We start from the raw sequence: 12891 nt of genomic DNA, 5'->3' as shown, positions 1-12891 counted from the left end.
CAGTAGTCACAAATAAGTGTTTAAAAAAGAGGTATTACACAAAAAAAACAGTGGATGGTAAGAAAAGTGTTTTATTACCATACCACAAAGCTATCAATGCTTTTAACATTCAAAATATTGTAATATTTTTACAACATTTCAAGTGTGTCCAAATACTTGCTCACAAAATCTGGATTTTCTCCAATTACAGGAGTTATTTTCATATAATTTTTTGACATCTCATCAAAGATGAAGAAGAATATGGAAGTCTGGGCATTTACGGGGCTGACGACCGTCATAGGCTGGTCAAAAAATTATATTATAAAAAAAAATTGTAATATTTTGTCTATTTTTACTTATAAAAATGGAATTGTGGCATAGCATTTTTAAACCAGGTTATGCTATATATTCAAACATTGAAAGTTATCCCACCGCATTCCCAGATCTGGTATAGAAACATCTAGGCTTAGTGACAAACCCTCAAAACATTTTTTTTTCGTTTAATGTACTAAGTTCATATATTCATACGGTATTTATGAAATTGTCAATGAAAATACTTCTTTATTACTACTTGAGCTTTATATTATTTTAACGAATTGTTTTGGAAGCATCTGTAGCTTCCGAAACTAGTCGTTAAAAATGAATATAGTAATATTGCATTTTCCTTACCATTCATCGTTCACTTTGTGTAATACCACTTTGAAGTGATACTACACAAAGTGAACGACGAATGATAAGGAGAGTGTTATACGAGTATTACCATACTTTGAGTTAATAATGCTTTTAGAATACAAAATATAATAATATTTAATTAAAATCATGTCTTACCGCAAAGTGAATGCCGAAACAATAAAAACAGTATTTATTTAATAAATAAAAATGAAATTTATAATTTATATAAGAAAACACTTGTTTTACCACTTGAGTATATTTCATTACGACTAGTTAAGCTTCAAGCTTCAATCTTCAGGTCTAAATGTAAACTGAAATTTGTAATCCTTAAAATTGTTTTCGCTGACTGAAAAATAAATTTATTAATATACCTCCGCCGGTTGCAGGATCTCGCGTTGGGCGGATCCTGTAGTCCTGTATCCAAGATAGTGCGTGCGTCTGACGGTGATAGAATTTATTAAGTCGCCAGAAGACTCGAGACAAAGGATGTTTTCCTTGGTCCTTAGTATTTTGTTTATACCCTGAGACGGTACGGCAGCTATTCCTTTTTATTTCAGGAATAATTCAGCTTCCCCCTTTGAGTAAAGAGGGTCCTTGCTGAGATATGTAGAGCTTTCAAGTCTTCATATTTTTTATTACGCGTATTTTTTGCTGGAAAAGATTTGAATACAAAAAGCTTTTCCTTTGTAGCTTTCCTGTTAAAGTCGGCCAAAAAGTCTTTCTTATCGCTTTACTCGAGTTAAGCTTCTAATCCTTTTGTCCCAATGTGTAAAATAATTATGTCTAGAATTGATGAAAAAAAAACTTTTCTTGAGAATCTAAAAGTATAAATTTTGATATTCAATACTTGTACGTACGAGTATTTTAACAATCTTTTTTTACATCTCAATATAGATTTAGAAGAATATAGAAGTCTGGGCATTTGTGTTATATTTATCCATATTCCTCTTCATCTATGTATAGATGTCAAGAAATAATGTAAAAAATAATGCCTACTTGGAAATAATTTAAATTTGTGAACAAATATTTAGACACGATAAAAATGTTGTTATTATAACAATATTGAATGCTCAAAATATTTTTCAAATATTGATTAAAAAAATATGTTTATTCATTAGAATTATCATTCCGTCATGCATTTAACGATTCAGATAGCACTATTTTTTACACAAAAAAGTGTCGTTTGCACCATTGTTTGTGCATTAGAGTCAAAAAAAGAATTATTATATAAAGCGTTTTAGAAATGAATAAAAGCTGTAAACGCATAAAACACGAATGAAAAAGAGTATTATTATTTTTTCCATTGATGAATTCCTTTTAATAAATTATTTCAAAATATGAGCTAAAATAAATTTAACTGAACGCTTGTCCGAGTATTGTTAGTAATTCGTACGAACATACATATGTATATTTCACCCCTTTCAGTCGTAAACCGAATCCATTGTCTCGATACCGTTTCACCGCCCCCATTGAGCCGCCAACTACCATCTAGCAGCCAGTAGCCAGCAGCCACCAGCTAGCATCCCTTAATAAATGGCCGGAAAGGTTGTACATCACGTCTGGACAATTATAATTAACAACCACAGCTCCGCATGCCTCCTCCATAGAGCTGTGTCTCCGATATCAATGCTGTACTTGAGTTACGGACGTGAGGGTGCGTTAATTGAAACGCACGTAAATGGGATGTTCGTAACCTGATATTGAATTTCATAAAAATACCAAATTATATATTTAAAAAAATATTTCAGTCACTATTAAGAAAATTTTTAATGTGTTACATTTTTGTTGACAAATGCTGGATTATATAAACATTAACAAAAATCTTGATCGTCTCGTGTCTCTCGATATTTTGTATATCAAACGCATTATTAACTTTGTGGTAAAGTATTATAACCTTTTCCTTATCATATAATTAAAATGTAACTTTGTTTTCAAATCACTTATAGTGATTTTAAAATAAAGTTACATTTTAATTATAAAATGGAAAATCACAAAGTTAGTGCTTCAAATATAAATTATATTCTCCCTATCATTCATATTTCACATTGTCTTAAAGCATTTGTATGTTTTTAAGTGGTATTTTACAATGATAACGAGAGTGTTATATCTATATAAAAAAACTTGCAAAATATATTTTTGTGGGGTTAAATCCAGCCTTATGTCCACGTCCGTAGTATAATGGTAAGTTCATTTGGCTACAATGCTGGATGTCCCAGATTCTATTCCCGGGATATAAATATATGATATAAATATAAGAAATATTTCACTCTAATATTCATTTCATATCTCCTGGACAGGTGCCTGAAGCGTAACTCATTTCAACTTGCCTTCACATAATAAATGATCAATTTAACATTATGTCAATGCAATGCAGTACCCTATGCACCATTCTGTGTAGATAAGGGTTTAAAAAAGCGAATAAGAAATCTAGCAAAAATGTGCAAATTTTTCAATTAATTAAAAAAAAAATCGGTTTATACACAATTCAAAACGATATCATATTTTAAGGTTTAATTTGAAGAATATTTTCTTTATACAACATAAAATAAGGGTTTCAGATCTTATCACTCAATATTTGACAATAGATGTCTGCTTTGAAATCTGTATTGATAATATTAAACTTTTCTGTAAGTTTTGAAAGTGATGTCAATCACTTTACTCAAAATTCTACTAATGATTGACATCGCTTATTTATAACACTCTCCTTGTCATTCATCGTTCACTTAATATTCACGATAATACTAAAGTCTAAACTTAACTTGATGATGGAATGGTTATTCCGAAACCGCTATTCGCAAAGCAGAGTTTTTAAGTGGTATTACATGGAAGGAAGATGGAAAGATGGAGGAATGGATGAAAAAGAATGATGGAATGATGACCCGAACCGGCATGCTGACGCTATCTGGATACATACTTTACAGGACATAAATGGAGGAGGTCTCTTACAGTAATTGGCTCAAAGAGAAGAAGAAGAATGATAACATAAAGTGAATGATGAATGATAAAAAGAGTGTTATATTACTATACCTTAAAGCTATACGCAAAATACACCAAAATTATTTATTGATTCGCCATTAACATTGTGGAATGACATGTTGATTATTTAAAATTAAACGCTTGTCTTATGACCACTTCTTTAGTTTTATTTCACACAACTAGTTTAAAAAACTACAGATGTTTTCATCGACAAGTAATCACAAAAACTACAGAGCGAAAAATCATTCAGGTATTGGTAGAGGTGGGTGGGGTTATATATTAATTAGTAGTCCAATGGTTGTGTTTGATTTAATAATCAAAATACACCTATCATAATTTCAATGCTTACTGTAAACTGATAAAGAGACATAATATGTCTATGGATATCATCTTAAAGATGTATTGTGTCTAATGCAGGGTTATAGTGGCTGTAGCCTTGCAAACGTAATTCAATAAGTAAACCAAACTTTTTCGGTTCCTTTAAAAACATTTCGAGTATGTAAATATAGTTTTACGACTACAGATAACATATCTTCCAGTTGACAAAGTTAGGGGCTAGTATTAATACTTATTGGTAACAAGTTTATCCGCTTCGGGTGGGCTATGGGTTGGAATGGGGGCCGAAAGTGGTCCAAACAATCCCTTTTCAACTTCCGAGGCATTCCGAATATGCGAAATCGAAGGTCATTCAAAGGTCCGCAAGTTTGAGAAAAAGGATGTTTGAAATCTGATCCTGGAAATGCTCATATTTAATTCAATTTTTTTTGGGACGTAGCCAAAGTCAGGAGTATCTTAAATAATATTTGGAGAATCTTATTTCAGTGTAAATTATACATATTTATTCAGTCGTATGTTGAAATGAATGGGATCGAATAAATAAGTTGTTTGGAAGAAACATATGTTGTTGAAAAAATAAATAAGATACTGTAAATGATAATAATGTTTTCTATTATCATCTTTCGTAAGCTCTCAAGTTATAATAATAATAATTTGGATAATTTGTATAGCGCCATTTTCGTAAAATACTACCTCAAGGGTGCTTATAAAGACATGGATAATAATAATAATAATAAGATGATGATGATAATGATATAAAAAAATGGATTAAAACGTCGTCAATCGATCTCGGGCTGTCGAGTCTGGAGCGGGGAAAAGATGAGCCGACACATTAAAACGCCTTCCTCTTGATCCCATGGGCTGGAGAATGACCAAGGTGTTGAGCAGGACGACTTCCCGAGCGATGGTCGTCACGCTGGAGGGCAGCTTTTTGATCTCCTCGTCATTGTGGATGGCCAACTTCCAACTTCCAAACTAGCAGTTCAAACGGGACTTCACATTTATCCTCTTTTGCCGCCCTTCCGTGATCCGACATGATGGTTTTGTCTTTGAGGTTTTCCGCTTTCGCTTTCATACTAATGGGAGCTGGCGCAATTGAGGTATTTAAGTTTGTAGTTCGATTTCATAAAATTTAACCGTTTAAGCACATGTTCTCAGATTGGTATTGTCTTTGCACATTTTTATTGCAGTCATTTATCCCCGAGAAGTTAGGGGTCTCGGATGAATACACTATGGTCGTAAAGTACCCTTAAGGGACGAACACAAAGCACTTTTTAACGCCAACTTGCCACATGTGTTCATTCGGCACAGATTCTTAGAAATACACTACACCGTTTAGACCAGCATTGCTATATTGAACGACGCAATGATATTATTGATGCACTTTCATCAGTTAACAGCTAACCTTTATAAAATTATAACTTTTAACCATTTCAAGTTAACGCCAATCACAATATTTATAGATGAGCAAAAAATTGTAGACTTGAGATGTAAATGTCCGGAGAAAATTAAATAAATGATGGAGCGTGGTTCCTCAGCAGCCGCGTCGGGCGCTCGAGGAACCACACTTGTACATATGTCGCTCACTCCTTTCAAGAACGTCATAAATCAAAAATCGTCAATTTTCAGTTGTGCATGTTTTCGCAATGCCCAGGAAATGTACTATATTCAAGCAAAAGCGGCATATTTTTAACTTAATATTTACCCGCTTCAAGGCAGAAAGTGTTGTTTTTTCATTTTGAAGAAAAACTACCGTTTAATATATTTTTTAAATATACTTTATATTTTTCAAATGGAAAAAAAAACCTTCAGGTTTTACTTAAAAAGATCTGTTGCACAGTAAAAAGTTCAATAAGTGGCTTGATATTTATTTTTAATACATTGTACTATACTTGTAAACTTTAAAAACGTTCTCCAGAGAGATCAAGTTTTTTGATTTATGATGTTCTTGAAAGAAGTGAGCGATGTATGTTATTAGCAGTATACTTATTGGCTTCTATTATGAGCTTTTTGTCTGAAACTGCCTTTTGTCTTAGACGTAGTGTGATAGTTACTTTGTTTCGTACCGTGCAAAGGTACGATTCCTAGTAAGAGTATTTAGATTTTTGTCAAAAATGGATTATGAAATTATTTAAATCACCAATTCAATACGTAAAAGCTCACAATAGTAAGAGAAATATGTATTTAATTAATATTCATAAAGTATTCTGAAAATATCTTTATACAAACTAATAAACAAGAATTGGTAACAAATAACAAAAAAAATTGGCGTTCTATTTTTTCTGCCTACCCCTGCGGAGGAGCGGCGTGATGGTTAATTAGTTAATTGATTTTTTTTTCATGGAAATTAAACAATATACCACTAAAATATTTTTAGTTTAATTAAAGAGGAAAAATGCTCTGAATCCGAAAGATAAATAAAACGGTCGGAGTTTAGTGATTAATTGACGACACGTTATAGAGTAATTAAGCTCTTAATCGAGTATACTTGAATAGTCAAAACACGACGACTCGAGGGCTCTCTGAGTAGATACGTCTTGGCTAGTATAACTAAGGGATGTAAGATGGAGTATGTATATATGTATATTCTGGACTAGTGTTATTCTACCCTTACTATGGGGATGAAGGAAGTCCAAATGTAACTAAGTAGTTTACCTACCGCACTTCTATCTCATAGAAAACAGGAGTGTTTACAGGGTAAGTAATGACGTAGGTCTTTGAACAGGAAAACGAATAACTTATTACTTATTACGAAATACATATTTAATCTTCTTTTTCTTCTGGCCTTAATACACATCAAATGGCGGATAGAGCACCGCATCGTATTGATGCATTATTAACTTAAGAGTTAATTACACAAAAGCAAGGTGATAAAGTGAGAAAATACAACAATATTTTCATCCCCTCCCTAGGAATCGAATCCGGGATCTCCAGCACGGTAGCCAAAAGGTCTTACCATAGTAAAGTTTACAAAATGTACCACAAAGTTTCAGCAAAAACCAAACATTCGAGAATACGTATCAAATCACAAGGCAATGGCCAAAGTAATCGCGGCGTAGGAAGAAGACGTACATTTTATTTAGCTTAAAATTGTTCCTTTGTAGCTTAGAGTCGCTGTTTAGAGTTGCTAGGGACAAAATAAATATTGCTAACCTTCAGCGTTGACCTCACAATGAGAAAAATGTGTTATAAATACACCATATAAACTATACTACTGTCAGTACTGTGAGTACTGTCAACTGCATGAAAGCTAGATAATAAGTCCGGAGCTTCTAGTACCAGTCAAAGGCAATATAATATTTTATATTTTAAAAGCATTGTTAACTGTGTGGTATGGTAATACAACATTCTCCATATCATTTATCTTTCACTTAGTGTAATACTTTTGAAAGAGAGAAAGAATACAAAAATAATTTTTGTATAAATGTTACACCGTAATAATTTCATTGCAATGAGCTGATGATTGAATAATTAATAAACTAGTAGTCATGAATTAGTGTTCATCAAAGTGGTATGACACATAGTAAACGACGAATGATAATGAGAGTGTTAAAGGCGATATAATATTTATTTTGACCCCCCTGGGAATCGAACATATCATCTTCAGCATAGTACGCTCTTACTACTCCACTAAGATGGCAGATATACATGTTTTATGATAAAAATACTCTTTATTGAATTGTATGCGAATGAAACTTCATCGCATTCTCATAACAGTGATAAATTTTTTCAAAATTCACAAGCGGGGCTTATTTATAATGCGTGTCAAAATATATTTTAACAGTTCATATTCATATTCATATTTATTATAAAATAACTAATTACAAAGTAAATGATAGATTTAAAAATATAACCTTTGGTTACAATATTCGTTTATGGATGAACTCCTTACACTGGCCTTTTTGGGACGCCTGAAACAAAATGGCTTAAGAAATAAATAAGGCCACCGAATTATCTTTTCCGAAAGGATAATGCTAATTTCTTTTTTATTGGCTATTTTGTGAAAATTTCCCGCTCTTTGAAATTTGGTTACGTTTTATTTCATTTAAACTGGGAAATATGATAATCAAAGCATGAGTTTGGGGGTGATTATTGTGCAAAGAAAATGGGTAAATAATGAATTTTAAATTGTATTCCTGAATACAATTTGAATTCGTACATTTTAAAAGGATCTTAATCTGTTTCTACGACGACTGGAGATGAATATAAATTAAAAATTGTCTGGAAACGCTCGATATTTTAATTTATCACAGATGTTTTTTTTATAACAGATTCCAAGAAAATGTCCTTATTTATTTTGAAGGTAAATTATTATCTTGTAATAAATGTTTGAAGTATTTACTCTGTGATTAATACATTTGGCTTTGTTTCATAAAAAAAATCTGTCTTTTGGATGTATTTACATTATTAATATTTAAAGCATTTACTTTTTGTTAGTCATTTTTACTTATTTTTTTAAAAGTTAATAATATTAGAATATAACCACTCACCGAGATTTTTATGCCTACCGGTTTCGAGATGTACCCGTATCTTCGTCAGGACAATCACTAACACAGCATGCAAACAATACCACCATTTACACACTCTGTATTTTTGTAAAAAATAAATAAATAAGTATTTATATTATTTAAAATTAAAAAATAAATAAGTATTCGAAATTGTTACATTTCAACATCAATTATGGCCAGTAAAAGCAACATTTAGTAATATTCACATTTTTCCGTTTTTAAAGCACATTTTCATATGGTGTACAAAATAAATATCACCGGTGCATGCGGATGTTTTTAGTACCGGTATGTAAGGGAAGGGTTAAAGCAACATTCTTTATTCAACCAAAATGTGGGATGGATATTCATATAAGGAATACGGATAATAATGTGTACAATTTTTGTTTTTAAATAATAAAGCATTTGTTCATTGTTTATCAAACACATAATAAAAAAAAATATAAAAAAATAATGTCCTCAGTAGGTTTTCCTGTGCCAAAGACATATTTTAAGTAAGGTAAATTGATTATGACAAATAATCAAATAAGACGTGGCCGAATGATGCGATCTATTTCAGATCTACCCAAATCCATTATCCATCAATGAATAGCTCTTATAAATTAAATTTCGTAACTAAAAATAAATGGATAATCAGAATAGATTTGTGGCACAATAATTAGGTTATTTTTACAATAAAAAGTATGTGTTAGGTTTTGGTTTTGTTTATTGTGTGCTTTAATACATAAATCCGACATTTAAGTAGGGAGGTTGTCAATCATATGTTGAATGGTGAATGATACACGTGATCACTTAAACCACCCAGCGACAGCTCGTATAGGCTGTAAATACCTAGACTCTTATATCTTTACCCATCTTTGTTGCGAAAACCACATTACTTTATATTTTCAGAATGCTAACTCATTTTAACGAGGAAATAATTCTTATCATCAGGTTTAATTTGATCCTTTCTAAATCGAGTCCTTTTCCGGGCGAATAAAAGAAATTGGCCGGCCCTGCGTGGTAATAAACAGGGCCGGCAGATGGCAGCAGAGAGCCCCTTCTCTTCACCGGCAACAGATGTATAATTCCGTGTTATTTTATTATGCTCCCTTACCCGAGGGTCTGGCTTTAATTGTAGCGCGGTTTCTGTTATTTCAGGAAGGAAAATTTCATTTAATAAACGTAGAATACAGCGCCCAGGAATTTATAACATGGCTGTTTTATTTATATTCGCCGATTATCAAAATCAAATATCTTGGTTTTACAGATGTACCAAGTGTAGAGTACAGAAATATAAGTAGTATTGAGAAGGAAATGTGAAGGTCTGGGCTTGCGATCTGTCATTCACTTGTTTATGGTACAAACTAAAAATTTTATTTTTAATAAAAAATATTTTTTCAGGTTCCAATAACTGATTGAAAGTGAGATCTCTCAAGAAACTCATCGCTGGATAAAAGGTACAAGCTTAAGATAAATTAACCCTGCTAAAAATTTTGTTTTAAAAAATTTATATATTTAAATTAAATTTTTGTACTATTAAGAGAAGACCGCCTCTGGGTTTAAAACAGGTTGCCAAGGGGGTCGAGACAAATGCGGTCGATATTTTATTATTGTACTTTTTTATTATTACTCAGGACTGGTACTTGAAAAACAAGGTTTTGTAAGATAAGAGCTGGATGTATTATTTGCCTTGTTTATTATGTACAAGGTTCATTGATCATTAAGTGGATTTTTGTTTCATCTGGATTGAAAAATATGTTCTATTTTATTCTGTGTTAGGAACAGGAGGGATAATCTGGTCTGAACCAATCTCGAAATTCTTATTGCTGGAAGATAACCACAAAAAACTCTTCAGGAGAAACCGGACTGTTGATGACAGTCAACAGGTCTGCACTAGAAATAGTTTGAGCATGTTGTGTCCTAGCTTAGTTTATGGTATCAATATCCTTACATATTTTTATCATATATGATAGATATAACCTCTCGTGAGAATTCCTTATGAACTATACGGATGGGATGTCACCCAGGCTCATCACAGGTTAATCACCTTTCTTTCATGTATTTTGTGATAAAGAAAACACTGCTTCTGTAAGAAGCAGTGCCTTATGCATAATGGTTGAAGTAAAGTTATATTAAAATTGTAAAGAATATTGGTTGAAATTCCACTCGTCGCGAAAATTTAGTAAAAAAGAAGTTTTGGTATAACGAGTAACGGAAGTTGAAGTTCCACCCCTCTATGCTGTAGTAAGGATGTTGGGGAGGACTCTGTTTGGGGTGAACTCATATCAGATATGTAAATCCCTAAACCTTAGAGATACCTTCTGAAGTAATCTGCGTAATGGAATATGGATACATTAGCTAGATATCGAATTTGGTGATCATATCTTCAGTTTAATACATAAAATAAAATTTGGGGGGCATTATCGTACCATAATTTAGAAAGTAAATATATTTTGACTATATCTCAGTAGATATTGTAAAAAAAAACATTTATAGAAAGAGAACTTCCTTAACAGCTAAATACATGCAGATATTTAACTCCAAACCCAAGTATCTACATTTCTTTCTGATTCTATTCATAGAATTATGGTCATAAACTCTAAAATAATACGTAAGGATTATGCATTAAAAGTATATATATATATATATATATATATATATATATATATATATATATATATATATATATATTTTTATTTTTATTTTTAATATTGAATACTTGTTATATTCGTATTCTCTCAGCCTATCCCTGCGGGAAATCCCTGGCATGATGGTTATTAATAAGTAAAATTAAATTTTATGACCGTATTACTATTGAAAACTTATATTTTTAATGTACAAAATATAATTGTTATTCCAAAAAAAAATCGATTTAAAAAACAATTTATCAAATAAGTTTTAAAACTACCCTTAATTAACCTTTAAACTGGGTTCGAAAGATTGAATGAGCATTGAAAATGAAACGCAAAGACTGCTACGTCACGGATTTTGTAGCGGGCAAAAATAGTAAATAAAAGTCTTTTGAAAAGTCAGTCAGTATTTTTAGTTCGTTCAGAAAAATTATTTGAAATTGAACATGAAAAACCTAATCTGTTATTGTTTGCATTATTTGAAAAATCAAAAGATTTCTTTCTTTTGTTTATAAAAAATAATAATTAATTTTCAAATCATACAATTTTGGAGTAACACTTCAAAACTTTCATTCGATTAATTTGTTAATTAATAAAATGAACTTCATTAAATGTTATGTATTATTTATAGATTCGGCATTAACTTTGTGGAATGACATGTTGATTACATAAAAAAATTAAACACTTTTATAATACTACTTTATGAGTTTCTGTGTAATGAAATAAACCTCATTTAGTGGTATTATATAAGTGCTATATTTTTTTTATTTAAATAATCGATATTAAATATTGTTGAAATATTTATTCTGTTTTTAATTAGTTTACATCCTGTTTTAAGAATATTTTTGTGGTTAGATTACCATATATATTAAGGCATTAAAAAAATGCACAGATTAAGAAAGTAATTCTTAAGGCCTAACTATTGTCTTTAAAAAAAAACGGAATGTATTGAAAACGCTTTAAACTTCGACTATTGTATTTTTTGTTATTGTTCGCGAAGTCAAAACGGATTTTTTTGCAAACATTTTTAGGAAACTGCCCGAAAATAAAATCAAGAAGAAAGAATTCCAAACTCAACCCTTCTTAACTGGCTCGAGTAAAAACTGTTATGTCATGAAAAGTTTTGAAAAATTCCATTACGCTGAAAAGAAAAGTCATTTTTATTACAACAATGTTCTCTTTGTAAAAATGTTGTTTCCATCCGGTCTTGAGTATATCCAAGATATTATCCTTCTCTCTTATTCCTGGAAAAAATTGAAATGGAAACGAAAACTTCTTCTTCTTTCTCATTCGGAGCCGTATCTGTATTAAGACGTGAATCACGTGAAAAACATATGGCCTTATGGTGTTAGAATTGCAGTTGGTTAAGATATAATCCAATTGAACATCTGTGAGATTCTGAATGTAGAAGATGCGAAGAATGTTTTGCAATAACAGGGTGGTGTGACGTTCTATTCTCCCTGCTCTCTATTTCTTCGCTAAGCAGCGTTATGGTTGGTTAGTTAGCGAGTTATTATTTTCATGGTACAAAAAGTATTTTTAATTAACGCTTAAATGTATATCATAGTTTTTTTTATGTTTAGTTTTAAAACTTTTGTTAGATTATTTCTTTGGAATGTAAAACATTTAAATTAGTTTTAAATACCAAAATCATAAAGGTATTTGTATAAGAAAAAGGAATACAAACTTAGTTAATTTAATCATTTGCTCAATAAAGATAGAACGTCTTACAATGAGTGGATTCTAAAAGTTGAAATTGGAGTTTAATCAATTTTGTAGCTACCTATGAGTACATACACTTAATTAAATGA

At 31.1% G+C, this 12891-nt stretch overlaps 1 protein-coding gene across 1 annotated transcript in view; it reads left to right on the top strand.

The window, feature by feature from the left end:
• LOC148304437 (uncharacterized) overlaps nucleotides 1-12891 on the top strand; it is a gene marked incomplete at its 3' end in the record, with an annotated part of 115222 nt that overhangs the window by 38308 nt on the left and 64023 nt on the right. The window contains exon 2 of the mRNA XM_088268307.1: nucleotides 9852-9907. The remainder of the gene's footprint in view (nucleotides 1-9851; nucleotides 9908-12891) is intronic.

This window comes from Brachycentrus maculatus, unplaced genomic scaffold (assembly GCF_059751285.1).
Source record: "Brachycentrus maculatus isolate JH-2025_06_01 unplaced genomic scaffold, ASM5975128v1 h1tg000317l, whole genome shotgun sequence".
Taxonomy (NCBI): domain Eukaryota; kingdom Metazoa; phylum Arthropoda; class Insecta; order Trichoptera; family Brachycentridae; genus Brachycentrus; species Brachycentrus maculatus.
The sequence above is the reverse complement of the archived record's forward strand: the minus strand, read 5'-3'. Positions and strand labels throughout refer to the sequence as shown.